We start from the raw sequence: 23,344 nt of genomic DNA, 5'->3' as shown, positions 1-23,344 counted from the left end.
TGAGTCGCCTATGCCATTGCACTCTAGCCTGGGCAGCAAGAGCGAAACTCCGTCCTCCCACCTTCCCGCGCAAAAAATAAATAAATAAATAAATAAAATCTCTAGGTGTGTTCCCAAGAGTGATTTCTAAGAAATGGCACTGTACACTGAACGCAGTGGCTCACGTCTGTCATCCCGAGGTCAGGAGTTGGAGACCAGCCTTGCCAGCATCGTGAAACCCCGTCTCTACTGAAAATACGAAACTGAGTCAGGCACGGTGGGGCAGGCACCTGTAATCCCAGCTACACGGGAGGCTGCGGCAGAAGAATCGCTTGAACCTGGCAGGCGGAGGTTGCAGTGACCCAAGGTTGCGCCACTGCACTACAGCCTGGGCGACAGAGTGAGACTCAGTCTCCGAATAAATAAATAAATAAATAAATGAAAGAAAGAAAAAAAGAAAAGAAAAGAAAGAGAAAATAAAAGAAAAGGCACTGTATCGCTACTGGGCTAGGATCTTCTCTCTTTCTATCTGTTTCTCTCTGTCTCTCTCTGTTCGTCTCTGTCTTTCTCTCTGTCTCTTTGTCTGTCTCTTTCTTTCTTTCTCTCTGTCTCTGTCTCTCTGTCTCTCTCTATCTCTCTCTCTCTGCCTCTCTCACTGTGTCTGTCTTCTGCCTTACTCACTTTCTCTGCCCGTCTGTCTGTCTCTCTCTCTCCCTTCCTGTCTGTTTCTCTGTGTCTCTCTCTGTGTCTGTTTTTCTCTGTCTGTCTCTTTCTCTGTCTGCTTCTCTCTTTATTTTTCTGTGTCTCTCTGTCTCTCTCTCTCTGTCTCTCACTCTCTGTGCCTATCTTCTGTCTTACTGTCTTTCTCTGCCTGTCTCTCTCTGTCTCTCCCTCCCTTTCTGTTTCTGTCTCTCTCTCTCTCACTCTGTCTGTTTCTCTCTGTCTCTCTCCCTTTCTCTGTTTCTCAGTGCCTCTCTCTGTCCATCTCTGTCTTTCTCCGTCTGTCTCTTTCTCTCTTTCTCTGTCTCTCTGTCTCTCTGCCTGTCTCTCTCACTATGTCTGTCTTCTGTCTTACTCTCCTTCTCTGCCTGTTCGTCTGTCTGTCTCTCTCTCTCCCTCCCTTTCTGTTTCTCTCTCTCTGTTTCTCTTTCTATCTGTTTCCTGTTTCTCTCTCTCTCTGTCTGTCTCTCTCTGTTTCTTTCTCTGTCTGTCTGTCTCTCTCTCTCTCTCTGCCTGTCTCACTGTGTCTGACTTCTGTCTCTCTCTTTCTCTCTCTCTCTGCCTGTCTCACTGTTTCTGTCTTCTGTCTTACTCTCTTTCTGTGCCCATCTGTCTCTCTCTGTCTGTTTCTCTCTGTCTCTCTCTGTCCATCTCTGTTTTTCTCTGTGTCTTTCTCTGTCTGTCTGCCTCTCTCTTTCTTTTTCTGTGTCTCTCTGTCTGTCTCTCTCTCTCTCCCTGTGCCTATCTTCTGTCTTACTTTCTCTGCCTGTCTGTCTCTCTCTCTGTCTCTTCCTCCCTTTCTGTTTGTCTCTTTCTCTCACTCCCTCTGTCTGTTTCTCTCTATCTCTCTCTGTCCATCTCTTTCTCTCTGTCTCTGTCTCTCTCTCTCTCTCTCCCTGTCTCTCTCACTGTGTCTGTCTTCTGTCTTACTCTCCTTCTCTGCCTGTCCGTCTGTCTGTCTCTCTCTCCCTGCCTTTCTGTTTCTCTCTCTTTCTGTCTCTCTCTCTCTTTCTGTCTCTCTCTGTCCATCTCTGTCTTTCTCTGTCTGTCTGTCTCTTTCTTTCTCTCTGTCTCTGTCTCTCTCTCTCTGCCTGTCTCTCTCACTGTGTCTGTCTTCTGTCTTACTCTCCTTCTCTGCCTGTCCATCTGTCTGTTTGTCTCTGTCGTCTGTTTGTCTCTGTCTCTCCCTCCCTTTCTGTTTCTCTCTCTCTCTCTTTCTGTCTGTTTCTCTCTTTCTCTCTCTGTCTGTCTCTGTCTTTGTCTGTCTCTTTCTCTGTCTGTCTCTTTCTTTCTCTGTCTCTGCCTCTCTCTCTGCCTGTCTCACTGTGTCTGTCTTCTCTCTTATTCTCCTTCTCTGCCTGTCTGTCTCTCTCTCTCTCTTCCTGTCTGTTTCTCTCTCTCTCTTTCCGTTTCTTTCTCTCTGTGTCTGCCTCTGTCTGTCTGTCTCTCTCTTTTTCTCTGTCTCTCTGTGCCTGTCTCTCTCTCTGTGCCTCTCTGTCTGTGCCTGTCTTCTCTCTTACTCTCTTTCTCTGCCTGTCTGTCTGTCTCTCTTTCTCTGTCTGTCTCCCTCCCTCCCTCTCTGTTTCTCTCTGTCTCTGTCTCTCTCTCTTTCTGTTTCTCTCTGTCTCTCTTTGTCCATCTCTGTCTTTCTCTCTCTGTCTGTTTCTCTGTCTGTCTCTCCCTTTCTTTCTCTGTCTCTCTGTCTCTGTCTCTCTCACTGTGTCTGTCTTCTGTCTTACTCTCTTTCTCTGCCTATCTGTCAGTCTCTCTCTCTCTGTCTGTCTGTCCCCCTCCCTTTCTGTTTCTCTCTCTGTCTTTCTTTCTCTTTGTCTCTCTCTGTCCATCTCTTTCTCTCTCTTTCTTTGTCTTTCTCTCTGTCTCTGTCTCTCTCTCTCTTTGCCTGTCTCTCTCACTGTGTCTCTCTTCTGTCTTACTCTCTTTCTTTGTCTATCTGTCTCTCTCTCCCTCCCTGCCTTTCTGTTTCTCTCTCTCTGTGTCTCTCTCAATTTCTGTCTGTTTCTCTCTGTCTCTCTCTATCTCTGTCTGTTTCTCTCTGTCTCTCTCTGTCTATCTCTGTCTTTCTCTGTCTGTCTGTCTCTCTCTTTCTTTTTCTGTGGCACGATCTCGGCTCACTGCAACCTCCACCTCCCAGATTCATGCCATTCTCCTGCCTCAGCCTCCCGAGTAGCTGGGACTACAGGCACCCGCCACCACGCCTGGCTATATTTTTTGTATTTTTAGTATAGACGGGGTTTCACCGTGTTAGCCAGGATGGTCTTGATCTCCTGACCTCGTGATCCACCTGTCTCGGCCTCCCAAAGTGCTGGGATGACAGGCATGAGCCATTGTGCCCAGCCTGTCTCTCTCTTTCTTTTTCTCTGTCTGTCTGTCTGTCTCTCTCTCTGTGCCTGTCTCTCTTTCTGTGCCTATCTTCTGTCTTACTCTCTTTCTCTGCCTGTCTATCTGTCTCCCTCTCTCTGTCTGTCTCCCTCCCTCCCTGTCTGTCTGCTTCTCTCTGTCTCTGTCTCTCTCTCTTTCTGTTTCTGTCTGTCTCTCTCTGTCCATCTCTGTCTTTCTCTCTCTGTCTCTTTATCTGTCTCTCTCTCTCTCTGTCTCTCTCTGCCTGTCTCTCTCACTGTATCTGTCTTCTGTCTTACTCTTTCTCTGCCTATCTGTCTGTCAGTCTCTCTGTCTCTGTCTGTCTCTCTCCCTCCCTTTCTGTTTCTCTCTCTTTCTTTTTCTGTCTCTCTCTGTCCGTCTCTGTCTTTCTCTCTTTGTCTTTGTCTCTGTCTCTCTCTCTCTCTGCCTGTCTCTCTCACTGTGTCTTCTGTCTTACTCTTTTTCTCTGCCTGTCTGTCTGTCCGTCTCCCTCCATATCTCTCTCTCTCTCACTCACTCTCCATCTCTCTCTCTTTCTGTCTGTTTCTCTCTATCTCTCTCTGTCCGTCTCTGTCTTTCTATGTCTGTCTCTTTCTGTGTCAGTCTGTCAGACACCTCATGACGGGGAGGGCTCTGCCCCTTCCACAAAAGTGAGAAGTGCATGCTTAGGTGCTTAGAGAGGCCGAGAAGAATCTAGACAGACGGGCCTTGCTGGGCTTCCCCACTCGGTGTATGATTTCGGGAGGTCGAGGCCGGGTCCCCACTTGGATGCAAGGGGCATTTTCAGACTTTTCTATCTGTCACGTGTGGCGTCCGTACTTCTCATACTTCCCTGACAAGTTCCTCGACTTAAAAGTAAACGGTTAAGGCCGGGCGTGGTGGCTCACATCTGTCATCCCAGCACTTTGGGACGCCGAGGAGGGTGGATCACCTGAGGTTGGGAGTTCGAGACCAACCTTGCCAACACAGCGAAACCCCGTCTCTACTAAAAATACAAAACTGAGTCAGGAGCGGTGGGGCAGGTGCCTGTAATGCCAGCTACTTGGGAGGCTGAGGCTGGAGAATCGCTTGAACCTGGGAGGCGGAGGCTGCAGTGAGCTGAGATCGCACCACTGCACTACAGCCCAGGCTGTAGAGTGAGTGAGACTCTGTCTCTAAATAAATTAATAAATAAATAAATACATTCTTTTCCGTGCTGACTGACATTTGCAGGCATCGGTTGTCTTCGGGCATCACCTAGCGGCCACTGTTACTGAAAGTCGAGGTGACACGGAGGGAGGTCTCCCCGACTTCACCGAACCTGGGGCGCAACCGGTTTCTCTCTCTCCCTTCTGGAGGCCCCTCCCTCTCTCCCTCGTTGCCTAGGGAACCTCTGCCCTGGCGGGGGCCCTATTGTTCTTTGATCAGCGCTTTAGTTTTCTTTGTGTGTTGGTTTCTTTCGTGTGCATAGACTCTTCTACTTGGGATTTAGGAGGGGTCAGTTTAATTTTCAAGTCGCCCCTCGGCTCCCCCCACTACCCACGTCCCTTTACCTTCATTTAGTGAGTCAGTTAGGTGGGTTCCCTCCAAACCCCCACCCCCCGCCTCCCAACACCCTGCTTGGAAACCTTCCGGAGCCACCCCGGTGTGCCTCCGTCTTCTCTCCACTTCCCCCACCCCTTGCCGGCGATCTCATTCTTGCCAGGCTGACATTTGCATCGGTGGGCGTCAGGCCCACTCAGCGGTCACTGTTTTTGAAGATGGGGGTGGCACGGTCCCACTTCCCCAGAGGCAGCTTGGACCGATGGCATAGCCCTTGACCAGCGTGGGCAAGCGGGCGGGTCTGCAGTTGTGGGGTTTTTCCCCCGCTTCCCTCCTCAGGCCTCCCTCCCTAGGAAAGCTTCACCCTGGCTGGGTCTCAATCACCTTTTATCATGATGTTTTAGTTTCTCCTCCCTCCGGCTAACATAGTTTCACAATGGGAAGGGCGTCACAGCTCTAATCTGGGCCTTCTTAGCATTAGCCCAAAATAGAAACGGTTTCTGAAAACTAATACTTTGCTCACTTAAGATTTCCAGGGGCGGTGCATTGGCCCGTGTTTGTTGGCTTGTTTTGTTTTGTTCGTGTTTTTCCTTTTTCGTATGTATTTCTTTTCAGGTGAAGTAGAAATCCGCAATTTTCAGGAAGACGTATATTTTCCCCAAGACACGTTAGCTGCTGTTTTCTCCTGTTAACTAGAGCTTTTGTGAATCTCTCAACGTGTAGTGAGAGCCGGTTGATGTTTGCTAGACTTCAGTACATCTTATGTTCTAGAAATCCGTAAGCGAATGCTGCTGCTGCTCTTGCTGCTGCTGCTGCTCTTGTTGCTGCTGCTGTTGTTGTTTTCAAAGCACACCTCGGCCACCGTTTACGGGATCAAAAGCGTTATAAAATATGTGTAATTATTTCCTGAGCACGCCCTTCCTGCTCCTCTCTCTGTCTCTCTGTCTGTCTCTGTCTCTCTCTTTCTCTGTTTTCTCTCTCACTCTCTCTGTCTCTCTCTCTCTCTGCCTATTTCTCTCTCTCTCTGCCTGTCTTTCTCACTGTGTGTGTCTTCTGTCTTACTCCCTTTCTCTGCCTGTCTGTCTCTCTCTCTCTATGCCTGTCTGTCTCTCTCTCTCTCTCTCTCCCTGTTTGTCTGTCTGTTTCTCTCTGTCTCTGTCTCTCTCTCTGTTTCTCTCTGTCTCTCTCTGTGTTTCTCTCTGTCCATCTCTGACTTTCTCTCTGTCTGTCTCTTTCTTTCTCTCTGTCTTTCTCTCTCTCTGCCTGTCTCTCTCACTGTGTCTGTCTTCTGTCTTTCTTTCTCTGCCTGCCTGTCTCTCTCTTTCTCTCTCTGTCTCTCTCTCTTTGCTTCTCTCTGTTCGTCTCTGCCTTTCTCTGTCTGTCTCTTTGTCTGTCTGTATCTCTCTTTCTTTCTCTGTCTCGCAGTCTCTGTCTCTCTCTGTCTCTCTCACTGTGTCTGTCTTCTGTCTTATTCTCTTTCTCTGCCTGTCTGTCTGTCTGTCGGCCTCTCTCTCTCTCTCTCTCCCTGTCTGTCTCTCTCTCCCTGTCTGTTTTTTCTCTCTCTCTCTTTGCCTGTATGTTTCTCTGTCTCTGTCTCTCTGTCTCTCTCTCTCTCTGCCTGTCTCTCTCTCTCTTTGTCTGTCTTCTGTCTTACTGTCTTTCTCTGCCTGTCTGTCTCTCTCTCTCTCCTTGTCTGTTTCTCTCTCTCTCTGTCTCTGTCTGTCTCTCTCTCTTTCTGTCTGGTTCTCTCTCTCCCTCTGTCTGTCTCTTTCTCTCTCTGTCTCTTTCCCTCTGTCTGTCTCTCTCTTTCTTTCTCTCTGTCTCTCCATCTGTCTCTGTCTCTCTCTCTGTGTGTCTGCCATCTGTCTTACTCTCTTTCTCTGCCTGTCTGTCTGCCTGTCTGTCTCTCTCTGTCTGTCTCTCTCTCTTTCTGTTTCTCTCCGTCTCTGCCCATCTCTCTCTTTCTCTGTGTCTTTATCTGTCTGTCTGTTTCTCTCTTTCTGTCTTTCTCTCTTTGTGTATCTTTGTGTCTCTGTCTCTGTCTCTCTCTCTCGCTCTCTCTCTGGCTCTCGCTGTCTCCCACCCTCTCTTTCTTTGCAAAATAAGTTCAAGTGCATCTAATCTAGTCCATTACCACAGCCTGAATTCTTAACTTTAGACATCCCAGATTTGATCTCCCTACAGAACACTGTACAGAACTGGTGAGTCAATTTCTGGACTTGGATACCTCATAGATACTACATATTAATAAAGATCCAACCCTAAAATCTGGGGTTGCATCTCCCTCGACTGTCTCAAAAAATCATACCTCTGTTCACCTAGGATGCTGGGAGGGTTTTCTCAATGTGCATCTGCTCGTGTCCTTCATGACCTGTGACCAAGCCCTGTCTGTTCTGTCTCAAATATGTATCTGCAAACACGTCTCTCCATTTCCACAACTACCCACGGCCCATTGTGGAACCACTGGCTCTTTGAAAAAAAATCCCAGAAGTGGCTTTGGCTTTTTGACTAGGAGGTCTAAACCTGCTGAGAACTTTTCTGCCCAGTATTCTGTGTGAAAAAAAGTGCCTCTGCTGGGAGCTGGGATCCTCCAGACCATGCTTGCTAGCGCTGGATGAGTCTCTGGAAGGACGCGCGGGACTCCGCAAAGCTGACTTGTCCCATCGAGATCAAATGGATACCTCTGCATTGGCCAGAGGCCTCCAACTTACATCACTGTGACCATCACCGTCAGCATCCTTGTGAGCCTGCCCAAGGCCCCAACTCCGGGGACACTCTTGGGAGCCCGGCCTTCCTCGGCTAAAGTCCAAAGGGATGGTGACTTCCACCCACAAGGTCCCCAGTGAACTGTGAAGATGTGGAGCGTAGGTCAGAGAGGGGACCAGGAGGGGAGACGTCTTGAGAGGCGACGAGTTCCCTAGGCTCTGGCCACCCCACTCACGTCCCACGTCCCAGACACCCGCAGGACACCGCCGCTTTATCCCCTTCTCTGTCCACAGCCGCCCCCACCCCACCCCGCAACCCACGCACACACGCTGGAGGTTACAAAACCACACGGCGTGAATAGAGCCTGACGGAGCGAAAGCTCATTTCACGAGGCAGGGGGGTGGGGTGGGGTGGGGGTTGGGGGTCTGTAAAGAGCCTGATTCTCCCTCGTGGGTGGGTACAGGATACAAATGAATATCGCTTCTTGGGCGGAGGGGCTTCCTTAGGCCGTCACATTTGCGGGACTATCTTTCAAACCCATCCTTGAGGCCACAAAATAGATTCCACCCCACCCCTCTACGTTTCCCCGGGTGCTGGATGTATCCTGTCAAGAGACCTGAGCCTGACACGTTGAGTTAAACACCTTAACATCTTTATTGGCTTTGTGTGTTTGTTTGTTTCTGAGATGGAGTCTTGCTCTGTCCCTCGCCCCGGCTGGAGTGCAGTGGCATGATATCAGCTCACTGCAACCTCTACCTCCTGGGTTCGAGCGATTCTCCTGCCTCAGCGCCACCAAGCCTGGCTCATTTTTATATTTTTAGTAGACACGGGGTTTGACCCTGTTTCATTGGTTTGCACTGGAGATTCTAGATTCGAGTCACACCTCATTGTGTGCCACATAATGACTTCTTTTTTTTTTTTTTAAAGCACAATATATCAGCTTTATTTGAGTGGCTTTGTATATCGTTATAATTGTGTTATAGATGAAGAAAAGGTATTAAACACGGTGCTAATGATAGTGAAAGTGAAAACAAAGAAAGGCTATCTATTCTGTAGTTAGAATAAAGTTGCTCAGTATTTAGAGTTACCGAAATACATCAGCATTTAAACTCCTCCTAGTAAAAGCTTGCTAATCTGAATAATCCTCCTTTAAACACAATTTTTGATATGGTTAAGGTTTTTAAGAATGTGACTCCTGCAGAATAGCTGAACAGACAATACACATTTGAAAAAGAACAACACAAGGATCAACCAGACTTGGGAAAAAATCAAAAACAACACAAGTCTTATGAAGAACTGAGTTCTTAAAATATTACGGATAACATAGCTATCGGAAGAGAAGGCAGTATTGGTAAGTTGATTGTTACATTTGTCAGCAGAAGCTAGCACTATTTTTTTGGCAATCTTTCAGGCACTGCAACTACTACTGCAAAATGAGATATAATCCATTGAACAACATATTCACAAATCAAAAAATGTTTTAGTAATATAATGCTTCAGATTTAGAAGGAAATCAAGGGTTAAAACTCAGCTGCTATAGCAATTAACCTCAAAGATAACCGTATCTGACAAAAAAGCTTCCACAGAGTTATGACTTCAGAATTATAGTTTCTCTTGATATTTATTTATTTATTTATTTATTTTATTTTATTTTTTCTTGAGACAGCGTCTTGCTCTGTCACCCAGGCTGGAGTGCAATGGCGTAGTCTTGGCTCACTGCAACCTCCACTTCCCAGGTTCAAGCAATTCTCCTGCCTCAGTCTCCTGAGTAGCTGGGACTACAGGCACCCGCCACCATGCCCAGCTACTTTTTATACTTTTAATAGAGATGGGGTTTCACCATGTTGGCCAGGATGGTCTCGATCTCTTGACCTTGTGACCCGCCCGCCTCAGCCTCCCAAAGAGCTGGGATGACAGGCATGAGCCACCGTGCCTGGCCTTCTCTTGATATTTAAACTTTTAAGTCAGTCCAGAAAAATACAATACATGTCAACAGTAAGTATGGTGTGGAGGCAGAAGTAGGACCAAACATTTTCATATGTTATTCAGTTGATAACAATGTGACCTGGGTAGTAATTTCCTATGTGTCTACTTATACACAAGTACAAAAAAGTAAAACAGAGATACTGCTAAGTAAAAGGGTACACTAACTTCTTAATAGTAACTCAATAAACTAGAACACTGTCAAAAAGCAGCAACTAGTGAATTTTTTCAGTGTTTTTTTCTATTATCCAATAAGTGAATTATGCTATTCCTTTCCAATTTCCCAAGCACTTTTTGTCCCAATCACCATTTCTGTGTTCAAAGAAAAAGTAACAAATGAAGTAACAAAACTAAACAAGCAAACAAACAAACAAAACACAACTAGAGCATCTGCAAAAGTTTGGTAGAAGACTGAAACTCTTGAGTATAAGGATCTGGTATTCTATTATCATTAGTTAACTTAAGAGTTTGTTAAAGACACACATTTCATAAGAAAACATGTTAGTTTGAAGTTATTGACCAGTATGTACCATCCCTAAGTATTAGTAATCAAATTCATGAAAATAAAGAGCTATCTAACAAGAAAAATTAGTGACTACCAGCACCATCAACAAGACTTTGTCTTTACATATCTTTGCCACTTACCATGCATTATAATGTCTAGGATTGACTCTGACAGCATTTCAAAAACTAGCTAATGCTTTGTCCAATTCTTCAGTTAAGACAAACTCTCGCCCTAATACAGTGTAGGCATAAGCATAATTTGGATCCACTTGGATAGCTCTCTGGAAGAATGTAATTGCAATATCATGTTCCCATTGCAGACTGAAACAGTTCCCTGCAGCACACCAGGCCTCTGGGAAATTTTTATCCATGTCTGTTAAGTCTTTTGACAGAACTGAAAGAGCAACATCTTTTTGAAGATGCCAGAGTGTTGTAGAGTAGATTTCCATGACTTCGACTCTATGATTCTCAATCCTTCTAACCTCTGAGAATATTCTTTCAGCTTGCATGGACTCTGAAAGTTCAAAATAGACCCTTCCAATTTGGCACAGTACCCAACCAGTATTGTAGTGGTGAGAAGGTAAATGGCTCAAAATATTTATAGCTTCTTTGCAGTGGTATGAACACAAAGCTAAATAACCTTTCCCCCTTTCACGAAAAAGGCTCATCAAGCCTTCTGCTGTTGTTTTTTGTAGATTAAAAGCCTGAATCTGAGGTGTGATTGTGGATATTTTCCCTTCTGAAATGATGAAAGAGTCCAATTTTGTAATTTCCAGGCTATCATTTACGTTAGGTTGAGTTATTCCTCCTTTATTAGTTTTACTTTTTGTTTTTCTGTTTGGGATTTTAGGTGGAAACTTCATTTTTAATTTCTTCCTATTCTCCTTGGTTGTGGAACTGTCACTAGTAAAGAGTCGTGAACTTCTTCAATGCAGCACATTTGGGGGAGATGCCATAGTGGGGCTCAATACCTGAGGTGTTGAACTTATTTATGGACCAGAACTTTGTGTTTATACAAGAATTGGAGTTACCTCTCAGCTATTTCCACTCTGTGAGAAGACAGACTTTGCTCCAGTTTGGCCGATTCTGGCAACAGACTTTTTTGAAGGGGATCCGGTGGATGGCACATCAATTTCAGAAGGTGTATTAGTGTAGTTTTGTAAATAGGATCCATCTCCAGGACTTGGGGTTTCTAATGGCAAAATCCCAAAACTTGGGGTTAATGGACTAAGATCTGCTGGTCCTCCTAATAAATTTCAACCAGTTTTTGGTTTATTTTGAACTTGTTTAGAAAATATGGAAGTTCCTGTTCCCAGTGGGAGAGTATCAGGTGAAATTACAGCTGAATCAATAGAAGACACTGGGGAATCTGTGTTCAAGGAGTACTTTGAATTGGAAGATTCTAAATTCAATCTGTTTAATTCAGTTGCGTTCTGGGGTGTTTCCGTAAGAACGGTCTCAGGCTGTCTGTGACATAAACTGTGATTAGGTACCTGTGCTGTGCAAGAGTTGGGCAGACAGTTGCTAAAGTTCTGTGAAGATGTGAATTTAAATGTTTGGTCAGGATCCGGCTTTTCACCTATTTCACATAATGATTCGAAGGGATACCAGAGGAAAGGATTTAAACTAAGGCTCTTTTGGTAACATTCTGATCCTTTGGCAAGCCAATCTGTCTTGCAATATACATGTCCCAACAATGGAAGGGGAAAGCAAGCTCAATCACCAAACTCAGTAACAATATCATCATGGCTTTTCTGCTTATGAAACACTCCACCAGATAAGATTTGTTCCCCTTCTGCAAGCTTGCTAAGATCAACGCAACATTTTGCAAGCAGGTATTTGCATTGCGGTGTAGGACAACTGTGTCCTTTCAAGAGTCTATATGCTTTATAGGCCTTTCCTGGTCGGTAAGAACAGGTCGCCTGTAAAAACAAGGCTTCTTCTGAGTGTACTTCTGCATAAAGGCGTTCTGCGAGGAAAACCCCATCTCGGTAAGCATAGTGGTTTAGTGCTTGCCATATAGCAGCCTGGACGGGTTCCTGCAGCACCGTCATCCTCGAGGCTCAGACCCACTTTCTGCAGTGCCTCAGGCACCCCCCACCACCCCACCCACCCCCCTCCCCCCCATAGCGGCTCTGGCCTTGCCAGCCTCAGCTCATTTAAACTCACGAGTTTTGTAGGTTGCCTGTTCACTCTGATGGTAGTTTCTTTTGTTGTGCAGAAGCTCTTTAGTTTAATTAGATCCCATTTGTCAATTTTGGCTTTTGTCGCCATTGCTTTTGGTGTTTTAGACATGAAGTCCTTGCCCATGCCTATGTCCTGAATGGTAAAGCCTAGGTTTTCTTCTAGTGTTTTTATGGTTTTAGGTCTAACATTTAGGTCTTTAATCCATCTTGAATTGATTTTTGTATAAGGTGTAAGGAAGGGATCCAGTTTCGGCTTTCTACATATTTCTAGCCAGTTTTCCCAACACCATTTATTAAATAGGGAATCCTTTCCCCATTGCTTGTTTTTCTCAGGTTTGTCAAAGATCAGATAGCTGTAGATATGCAGCATTATTTCTGAGGGCTGTGTTCTGTTCCATTGATCTACATCTCTGTTTTGGTACCAGTACCATGCTGTTTTGGTTACTGTAGCCTTGTAGTATAGTTTGAAGTCAGGTAGTGTGATGCCTCCAGCTTTGTTCTTTTGGCTTAGGATTGACTTGGTGATGCGGGCTCTTTTTTGGTTCCATATGAACTTTAAAGTAGTTTTTTCCAATTCTGTGAAGAAAGTCATTGGTAGCTTGATGGGGATGGCAAAGGAATCTAGAACTAGAAATATGATTTGACCCAGCCATCCCATTACTGGGTATATACCCAAATGACTATAAATCGTGCTGCTATAAAGACTTATGCACACATATAAAGACTTATTGCAGCACTATTCACAATAGCAAAGACTTGGAACCAACCCAAATATCCAACAATGATAGACTGGATTAAGAAACTGTGGCACATATACACTATGGAATACTATGCAGCCATAAAAAATGATGAGTTCATGTACTTTGTAGGGACATGGATGAAATTGGAAATCATCATTCTCAGTAAACTATCGCAAGAATAAAAAACCAAACATCGCATATTCTCACTCATAGGTGGGAATTGAACAATGAGAACACACGGACACAGGAAGGGGAACATCACACTCTGGGGACTGTTGTGGGGTGGGTGAAGGTGGGAGGGATAGCATTAGGAGATATACCTAATGCTAGATGACGAGTTAGTGGGTGCAGCACACCAGCATGGCACATGTATACATATGTAACTAACCTGCACATTGTGCACATGTACCTTAAAACTTAAAGTATAATAATAATAAAAATAAAAATAAAAAATAAACTCACCAGTTACCAGGGGATGGGGGAGGCTGAGCCAGAATGACTTCTTTAGCCTGCCGACTCTGGAAAGCCCAGCCCCTTGTGATCCATTGCAAAGTGAGAGTCACCTCATATTTGGAAAACAGATCCGCTCCCAAGTTCAGTGGAGGGATGTGGCATATAGGACAAAGGACTCTCTTCATTCTGATTCGGTCTGCACAGTGGGTCCTAAGGCTGGAGCTCTCTCTGTGTGGACCACTGACTCCCTCTACCTTGGGTTCCATCGGCCCCACCCTGGGACACGGGCCTTGGCAGATTCTGGTCCTTCCTGGCCCTTAAGTTGCTGTCAGAAACCCCATCTCGCGCTCGGATGCCCCGAATGACTGTGGCTCGTGCATCTCTGGAAACATTGGAAATCTCCCCTCTATGCATGGCCACCTAAAACCACAGGAGCTCGGGACACACGGCCGCCATCCACCTCACTGCTTTCGGGAGAGAATGCTGAGAGCCTCTTACAGACTCTCTTGACTTGAGTTCTTCATGGGTGTGTGGTTAAGATGTAGTGAGACCAGATGTATTAACTCAGGTCGGGTGCTGGTGTCTCACGCCTGTAACCCCAACACTTTGGGAGGCTGAGGCCATAGGATCCCTTGAGGAATCGCCTAACCCTGGGGAGGTTGAGGCTGCAGTGAGTGAGCCATAATGGTGTCACTGCACTCCAGTCTGGGAGAAAGACAGAGTGAGGCCCTGTCAGAGGCAGGCAGGCAGGCAGGCAGGCAGACAGACAACAGTTGTATTATATTCTTCTCTGGGTAGGAAGTAAAAATAACAGAATACAGAGCTTAATTTTTTTTTTTTTTTTTTCTGGGGGGACGGAGTTTCACTGTTGTTGCCCATGCTGGAGTGCAATGGCACCATCATGGCTCCACCTCCCGTGTTCAAACGATTCTCCTGCCTCAGCCTCCTGAGTAGCTGGGATTACAGGCATATGTCACCACACCCGGCTGATTTTGTATTGTTAGTAGAGACGGCATTTCTCCATGTGGGTCAGGCGGGTCTCGAACTGGCCACCTCAGGTGATCTGCCCACCTCGGCCTCCCAAAGTGCTGGGATGACAGGCATGAGCATTTGAGCCCCGCCAGCTACGTTTTTTATAAATTTTCAATTTTAATCTATTTATTATTATTATTTTTTTAGACGGAGTCGCACTCTGTTGCCCAGACTGGAGTGCAGTGGCATGATGTCGGCTCACTGCAAGCTCTGCCTCCCGGGTTCACGCCATCCTCCTGTCTCAGCCTCCCAAGTAGCTGGGACTACTGGCACCCGCCACGGCGCCTGGCTAATTTTTGGTATTTTGAGTAGAGACGGGGTTTCACTGTGGTAGCCAGGATGGTCTCGATCTCCTGACCATCGTGAGCCGCCCGCCTCGGCCTCCCAAAGTGCTGGGATTACAGGCGTAAGCCACCGCTCCCGGCCTACTTATCTATTTATTAACTTTGAGTCCAGTTTATGAAACCAGTTAGTTTTTTTATTTTTTTTAGAGACGAGGTTTCACCATGTTGCCAAGGCTTGGATCGAGGGATCCACCTTCCCTCGCCTCCCAAAGTGCGGGGATGACAGGCGTGGGCCTACCACGCCCGGCTCCTCCTCTTCACCCCCCAGCTTATCCCTCAGGTGCCGGAGGTCCAGCGGTGGTGTGTGGTTCCCACCCCCAGCGCCCCCTCCTCCGGTCACCGCGGCGATGTCCACCAGTGGGTCCTGAGGGAGCTCGTTGGTGTGGGGGTCGAGGCGGTTGAGTGAGAGGCGCCCCTCCCACGCGGGGAAGGGTGCCGCCTGATCTGGCGAGCGCAGGTACGGTGCTCCCCTCTGGCGGCTGCGCGCGGGCCGTGTGAGCTATTGCGGTGGGCTGGGGCAGATGACGCGTGCGCCGGCCGGCCGCCGAGGGGCTACCGTTCTGCCTCCGACAGGTTGTGTGTGGGTTTACTTGGAGGTGCTTTGCCTGGGAGAAAGGAGGCTGGTGGACTGGGGGGCCCTTGGGGGATTGCGCGCACGCGCAGCGGCCAGGCCCCCTGCCCAGACCGCCAAGGCTCAAGGTTGCCCCACGCAGATTTTTCCTGGTACCGCAGGCCCTCTCCCTTCCCCAGGCGTCCCTGAGCGCCTCTGCGGGCCGACGAGGGGCGACTGGCGTATGGGGAGTGTGACCTACCCTCGGTGAGAAAGCCTTCTCTAGCGATCTGAGAGGTGTGCCTTTGGGGTACCGGATCCCCCGGCCTGCCGCCTCTCTCTGCGTTATGGTAGCGCTGCCATGGCGACTGGCTTGCAGAGGACCCTCCTCCACTTCCCCCTTGATGGGGTGAGGGGGAGAGAGCAAGGGTTCCGCCAGCCTCCGCGGTGGGGACCCAGGGAAGCTCGTCGCCTACTGTGTGGCCCGCGCCTCCCCCTTCTCTCGGGGGAGAATCCCACGGGGCCGGGCCGGCGTCCTAGCGGTTGGGAGGCTGCGTGAGCTGTGGTTGTGCCTGGCGTTCAGTCCGGCTTGTGACCCGTTCCGCTGTGAGCCGGCTCTCTGCCCGCTCCCCTGCAGAGCAGCGACCGGTGCTGACGACCGCGTTTGCGTGGCACGGGGTTGGGCCGCCTGGCCCTGGGAAGCGTCCCAAGTGGGGGACATGCTGGTCTCCTGGAGCTTGACCGGGTTGGAGGATGGATGAGAAACGAGCAACGTGGCCCTGGCATTGGGTTTGTGGCTGAGGTCGCCTCGGGGTCCTGATGGCGGGACCCGGGGCTCATGAGGCGGGTCTCGGTGGGTGCCGAGGGCCGTCCGGCATCCTAGGCGGGTCGCTGCGGGACCTCCCTCGTGTCTGTGGCGGTGGGATCCCGTGGCCGTGTTTTCCTGGTGGCCCTGCCGTGCCTGAGGTTTCTCCCAGAGCCGCCCCTCTGCGGGCTCCCAGGTGCCCTTGCCCTCGCGGTCCCTGGCCTTGCCTGTCTGTGCCCCCCACCCTGCCCGCGGATCCTCTCTCCCCGAGCGGCTCACCGCCTTAGGCTGTGGTGGCCCCTTCTGGGACCAAACCCAGCTCTACCTTGTGGGGCGCTGCCGCTGGCCACTGGTTGGCCCATTGTCCGTGTCCCCGGGCGTGCGCCTTCGGGACCAGGTCGGCGGCACCCCGAGTGGGCCTGGTGGGCACCCGGAGGGTTTGGGGTCGGCGAGCAGTGCGTGCAGGGAAGAGGGTTCAGGGGGCTGGCCGCGACAGTGGCGGCGGTGGGGGAGCCGCAGGCCCGCCGAAGGCCACTCGGCTGCTCCAGGTGCCGCGCGGGGCCGCCTTCATGCTCGGAGGCCACTGGCGGTGAGACCCCAGGCACTGCGGTCCGCCTCTCCTTCGCTGCCCGAACGTCGGGGCCACCCCGCGCCCTCCGCACATGAGTGGCCGCTGGTCCCTCGCGGCTGCTGCACAGGGGTCGGGCGGTCGGCCTCCTCGCACATGGGCACGAAGGGTCGGGAGTGGTGAGCCCGTCGGGGGGTGTTGTGTCCTGTGGGTGGATGGGATGTCCGGTTCGCCGCCCCACCACCACCCTCCCACCACCCCGAGCTGCTCCCTCCCTCCCCCACGCCCCATCGCCCGCCCTGCCGCTCCCAATCTCGCAAGTGGGACACCGGGCTCATCCTCGCGAGTCCCGGAGGCCGCTTTCTACCTACCTGGTTGATCCTATCAGAACCATATGCTTGTCTCAAAGATTAAGCCATACATGTCTAAGTACGCAGGGCCGGTACAGTAAAACTGCGAATGGCTCATTAAATCAGTTACGGTTCTTTTGGTCGCTGGCTCCTCTCCTACTTGGAAAACTGTGGTAATTCTAGAGCTATTACATGCCGAAGGGCACTGACCCCCTTCACGGGGAAGATGCGTGCATTTATCAGATCAAAACCAACCCAGTCAGCCCCTCTCCAGCCCCGGCCGGGGGGTCGGGTGCCGCCAGCTTTGGGGCCTCTGGATAACCTCGGGCCAATTGGACGCCCCCCGTGGCAGCGATGACCCATTGGAACGTCTGCCCTATCAACTTTCTATGGTAGTCGCTGTGCCTACCATGGTGACCACGGGTGACAGGGAATCAGGGTTCAATTCTGGAGAAGGAGCCTGAGAAATGGCTACCACATTCAAGGAAGGCAGCAGACACTCAAATTACCCACTCCTGACACGGGGAGGTAGTGACGAAAAATAACAATACAGGACTCTTTCTAGGCCCTGTAATTGGAATGAGTGCACTTTAAATCTTTTAATGGGGATCCATTGGAGGGCAAGTCTGGTGCCAGCAGCCGTGGTAATTCCAGCTCCAATAGCGTATACTAAAGTTGTTGCAGTTAAAAAGCTCTTAGTTGAATCTTGGGAGCAGGTGGGCTAGAGAGCCACGGCCCGTCCCTGCTTCTTGCCTCTAGGTGCCCCCTGGATGCTCTTAGCTGAGTGTCCTGCGGCCCGAAGCATTTACTTTGAAAAAATTAGAGTGTTCAAAGCAGGTCCAAGCCACCTGGATACTGCAGCTTGGAATAATGGAATAGGACCACAGTTCTATTTTGTTGGTTTTCAGAACTGAGGCCGTGATTAAGAGGGATGGCTGGGGGCATTCATATTGCACCGCTAGAGGTGAAATTCTTGGACTGGCACAGTTTAGACCAGAGCGAAAGCATTTGCCAAGAATGTTTTCATTAGTCAAGAACGAAAGTCGGAGGTTCGAAGATGATCAGATACCGTTGTAATTCCGACCATAAACGATGCCGACTGGCGATGTGGCGGCGTTATTCCCATGACCCGCTGGGCAGCTTCCAAGACACCAGTCTTTGGGTTTTTGGGTTCCGAGGGGAGTATGGTTGCAAAGCTGAAACTTAAAGGAATTGACAGAAGGGCACCACCAGGAGTGGAGCCTGCAGCTTAATTTGACTCAACATGGGAAAACTCACCCGGCCTGGACACAGACAGGATTGACAGATTGATAGCTCTTTCTCGATTCCACGGGTGGTGGTGCATGGCCTTAGTTGCTGGAGTGATTTGTCTGGTTAATTCCAATAACGAACGAGACTCTGGCATGCCAACCAGTTATGCAACCCCCGAGCGGTCGGTATCCCCCAACTTCTTAGAGGGACAAGTGGTGTTCAACCACCTGAGATTGAGCAATAACAGGTCTGTGATGCCCTTAAATGTCCAGGGCAGCACGCGCGCTACACTGACTGGCTCAGCATGTGCCTACCCTATGTGGCAGATGTGGGTAACCTGTTGAACCTCATTGGCAATGGTGATCGGGGTTTGCAATTTTTCCCCATGAATGAGGAATTCCCAGTAAGTGCTGGTCATAAGCTTGCGTGAAGTCCCTGCCCTTTGTACACACTGCAGGTCGCTACTCCTGATTGGATGGTTTAGTGAGGCCCTCGGATCAGCCCCGCTGGGTCAGCCCACTGCCCTGGCGGAACGCTGAGAAGACAGTCGAACTTGTCTATCTAGAGGAAGTAAAAGTCGTAACAAAGTTTCGGTAGGTGAACCTGTGGAGGGATCATTAACAGAGAAGAGTGAAGCCACAGAGACGCCGCCATGTCCTTCCTCCTTGGCTGACCGTGTTCCTCTGTGGTGCATGCATGGGCGGGGTCGTGCCCTTTGTTTGTTGCATGGCACCACCTGCCCCGAGAGCCAGAGAACTCGGGAGGGAGAGAGGGGGTAGAGAGAGACATGCGTGTGGGGATGAAACTGTGTGTGCGTGTGGTGGGGCAGGCTGGATGGCTCGCCGCCTGGTGAGCAGTGGGGAGCGGTCCCCTGCTGTGGCCCCCATGTGTGTCGGTGGGCGCGGGGCTGGTTCTCGGTGTCGCTGTGGGGTGGGTGTCTCGGTGCCCTCCCCACTGGGGCCGTCATCGTGCCCTGTCCCACTGTCCCAGCCCCATCCCGCCCACTCCCTTTGGGGCTGGCCAGGTTCCCATCGCTGCCGCTGCCACCATCGTCACCTCTGCCAAACCATGCCACTGGCCTGGCCCGGCCCGCTTGCTCTCCCTAGTCTTCCTGCTAGGGGGTCTCGAGGGTAGGGGGCCAGACGCCGGTCCCAACCCCCTCATCCGCCCCCGCCATCCAGGTACCTAGCGCATTCTGGTGCGGAGGTTTAAGGACCCCTTGGGGGGTCGCCGGTCTGCCTGTGGGCCAGGTGCAGTGGGCCCACAGTGGAGCTCATTCAGGAGGGGCCCGCCCCTCTCTCGCCTCCCCTGCCGACTCCATCCCCCTGGCCAGCCGGGGCCACGCCACACTTGCGTGTCGCCGCTGATGCCGGTGGGGGCTTTACGCAGCGGCCATCATGCTGTCGCGCATGCTGCGCCTGTGGCCTGTACCCTGTGCTGTGGGGGCGGGAACCCCTGGGCTCCCATGGGGTGGTGTCAGCGTTTGCCCCCCCCTGTGGTCGGCACCACCTCCCTGTGTTGTGAAACCTTCCAACCCCTCTCTGGAGTCTGGTCCCTTTGCTGTCTGACTGGCCAGCCTGAGGTAGCCCCTCTGGGGGATGTGCTGTGCCAGGAGTGCCTCCCGTTGTTGGGAGTGCCCTCGCCAAATCAACCTTGTATGACTTTTAGTGGTGGATCACTCAGCTTCTGCGTCAATGAAGAAAGCAGCTAGCTGGGAGAATTAATGTGAACTGCAGGACACATTGATCATCGACACTTCGAATGCACTTGCAGCCTGGGTTCCTCCCGGGGCTATGCCTGTCTGAGCATCACTTGCCAATCAAAATCCCCCAGGGTTGCCTCTGGGCTCCTCGGGCTGCACGGCTGTTCCGTGGCAGGGCCCACGGGGCCCTCTGTCCCCCCAAGTGCAGACCGGTGACATCCGCCCTCCTCTCCCACTGTGCCCGCCCCTTCCCCCTCCCCCCTCAGGCCCTGTGTAGTCACGCATTGGGTGGCATGGGGAAGGGGGGTTCCCGGCTGTGAGGAAGAGAGAGAGGGCAGCACCGCCACCCGTGAAAACAGAAAGGGAAGATAGCCGGCTGCGGCCGAGTTCCTGTGGCCACCATCATGGTCTGGGTTCCTCCCTTGGGGGCTCCCTCATACCTCATGAAGCTCATGTTGTGGGGTTCATTGGCCCTGGCGGGGTGGAAAGTCCCATGCCGTCGTCGTCTCACGTCGTCGGTGGTGGGGGCTTGTTGGGGGTTGGGAGGAAGGCAAATAGGAAGGGTCCACCGGGGAGAGGGTGGGGGAGCATGTCCCGGTCGCCGCGGTTCGCCGTCCACCCCTGGAGGTGGCCCAGCGACTGGCTGACCACAGCTCCAGTGCCCCTCCTCCCCAACACTCCTCTGAGGCACCGTCCTTCTCGCCCGCCCACCCCCTGCCCGCCCCCCACCTGCCTGGCACGTCATGGTGTGTCCGGGGCCGGAAGCCTGCCACACGGCCTGTCTGGCAGTGCTCGTGGCCGTGGTCCCGTGGCTCGCTTGCCCCTGGTGGTGATCCGCTGGATGCTGTGGTGTTGTCCACCATCGTGCGCCCACCTCCAGCTCTGGGCCGCACGGTGCCTGGGGCCCCATCTGGAGTTTCCATGTCGGGGCAGGGCAGCACCGCTGTGTTCTTGGACCCATCCCCCACCTCCATTTAGTACGTAGGCAATCTCATGTAACTTAGCAAAGCTAGCATGTCCCTAGACTTGGCGCAGCCACTGTAGGGGTGGCCTCCCAGTAGCATCGTTAACATCAATTGTAATTGGTAGGCAATCACTTAGTTTCACATTTCATTACCCGAGTTACACAAAAGTGTAAAAAAGTACGGTTTTAATAAAAGGGAGTAAAAGATAATATGAGTAATATTCACAATATCTAGTTGGAAAAGGTAGTGTTTTCTCAGAAATGATGCATTCCTGGAACAAGGTCATTTTGTGTTTGGTTTGTTAAATATCTATTTCCATTTTGACAAACCACTGGAAAAGCCCAGCTTCACAAGGACTCTCCATGAGAACGATCACACAAAAGAACACCCATAACAGAAAATCAAAACAAGGGTGCTCCAGGCGTCACATTAAAGGCTCATTACCAAGTTTTCTTAGAAGAGATAAAGAACACAAAGTTACTTTTATGTGATGGAAAACAGAGAGAAAGAGTAAATGCAACAATAAATGTTAGGCAACAACAGTGAAAACCAAGCTGTGGAAAAAAATGAATGGAATTGTTTTGTTTGGTATTGATTTCCTATCCTGATATCAGAAAGTATGGGAAAGAATAAAGCACATTTTTTGAGACAAATAGAACATAAAACAGATGAATGTTAAAGACTATTTTACAGTGCTAACAAAACTATCTGTGGCTTGTTTTTTCCCTTTAAAAATACGATTTTGTACAATTACATTTATATAAATTATTGAAATAAATTGTAAAGATGGAGAACAGACTATGGAGTTGCCAAGGGGAAGGGGTAGAGGAAAGCATGTCAGAGTGTCAGCAAAGATCCCAAGTTGGAGCCTGGTGGTGAGGCAACAGTTCTGCATCTTGACTGTTGAAGTGGTAGTTACAGAGATCTACACCACATAAAAATGAACAGAACACATGCACACACATACACACGTACAAAAATGAATGCATGCAAAACAGTTGCAATCTGAGTAAGCTTTCTGAATTGTACCTATGTCAGTTTCCAGGTTTTGATAATGCTCTATGGCTATGTGAGATGTCACCACTGGAATTAGTGAATAGTACCTAAGACATCCCTGTACCTTTTGCAACTTCCTGTGAATCTATAATTATTTCAAAAGAAACTTGAAAGTCATAGCAGACTTTCACTTCAAAGAGGAAAAAAACTGAAGATTAATGAAATTGTTGAAGAACATCAAATATTCAATAGTCTGTATGAGAGCTGTATTCTGTCCACTCACAGCACAGCTGTCATTTAGCCTTTTCCTGACGTGCCCTGGAGGACTTGAGCTCCTCTTGGATTGCCAAGGCCAATAGTGTTTATTTGTTACTAACTTTGTACTGGACCCCCCAAAATTAAAAGTGATTGAATAATCATTTATAATAACAACTAGTAATTTTACTTATAAAGAGACAATAGTGGTAACCAATTTAAATATTTAGGGTAAAGAATAGGATCTTTGTAAGACAATACTGGCAAAATTTAAAAAGAAAAAATAAGGAATCAGAAACATAAGTAGTTCAGTATTGTGAAAAAATTCTGGATCTGAGAAGCAAAAGAACAGAGATTGTATTGCGTTTCTGCTCCAAACCTGATGAATCACCTTAGCTGTGTTTTGTTTCTGCACCAAAGCTGCAGAATCACCTTAGGCAATGCATGCCCTTTCCCTGAATCTGTTTTCTTTTCTACAAAATAAAGTGAGCTAGATCATCTCCAAGGTCCCCCAAATATTCACATTTTTGGCTCTACATGAACTTCTGTTGAATTCCTAATTTCAGTGTGGATAACACATGTGTGCTGCACCACAAGCAGTGTTTCTAAATGCTCATGTTGGTCCTAAAAACTAAATATGAGCAGTTTGGAAATTCTGTTGTTGCACAATCTGCAAAGGGATATTTGTGAGCACTTTGAGGCCATGGTGAAAAAGGAAATACCTTCACATAAAAACTATAATGAATGTTTCTGAGAAACTGCTTTGTGATGTCTGCATTCATCTCACAGAGTTAAACGTTTCATTCCCTTGATCAGTCTGGAAACTCTGTTCTTGTACAATCTGCAAAGTGATATTTGTGAGTGCTTTGAGGTCTATGGTGAAAAAGGAAATATCTTCACATAAAAACTAGACAGACACTTTCTGAGAAACTACTTTGTGACGTGTGGATTCATCTCACAGAGTTAAACCATTCTTTTGATTGAAAAGCTTGGAAATGGTGTTTTTGTAGAATCTGCAGAGGGATATTTGTGAGCGCTTTGAGGCCTATGGTGAAAAAGGAAACATCTTCACATAAAAACTAGAAAGAAGATTTATGATAAACTGCTTTGTGATGTGTGTGTTCATCTCACAGAGATAAATGTTTCTTTTCATTGAGCAGATTGGAAACTCTGTTCTTGTAGGATCTGCAAAGGGATATTTGTGAGCAGTTTGAGGCCTGTGGTGAAAAAGGAAATATCATCGCATAAAAGCTTGACAGAAGTTTCTGAGAAAATTCCTGGTTGTGTGTGCATTCATCTCACAGAGTTGAACCATTCTTTTGATTGAGCAGTTTGGAAACAGTATTTTTGTAGAA

The 23,344-nt window shown here is 49.2% G+C and overlaps 3 pseudogenes; 1 reads left to right on the top strand and 2 right to left on the bottom strand.

Annotated features, from left to right (window-relative positions):
- Positions 1–9,929: 9,929 nt before the first annotated feature.
- On the bottom strand, positions 9,930–11,882 carry LOC115933708 (cell division cycle protein 27 homolog; annotated as a pseudogene).
- Positions 11,883–13,381: 1,499 nt separating this feature from the next.
- On the bottom strand, positions 13,382–17,183 carry LOC115933755 (trithorax group protein osa-like; annotated as a pseudogene).
- Positions 17,184–19,730: 2,547 nt separating this feature from the next.
- On the top strand, positions 19,731–19,882 carry LOC115933863 (uncharacterized; annotated as a pseudogene).
- The last annotated feature ends 3,462 nt before the right edge of the window (positions 19,883–23,344 follow it).

Source organism: Gorilla gorilla, chromosome 11, assembly GCF_029281585.2.
Source record: "Gorilla gorilla gorilla isolate KB3781 chromosome 11, NHGRI_mGorGor1-v2.1_pri, whole genome shotgun sequence".
In the NCBI taxonomy this organism is placed as follows: domain Eukaryota; kingdom Metazoa; phylum Chordata; class Mammalia; order Primates; family Hominidae; genus Gorilla; species Gorilla gorilla.
The sequence above is the reverse complement of the archived record's forward strand: the minus strand, read 5'-3'. Positions and strand labels throughout refer to the sequence as shown.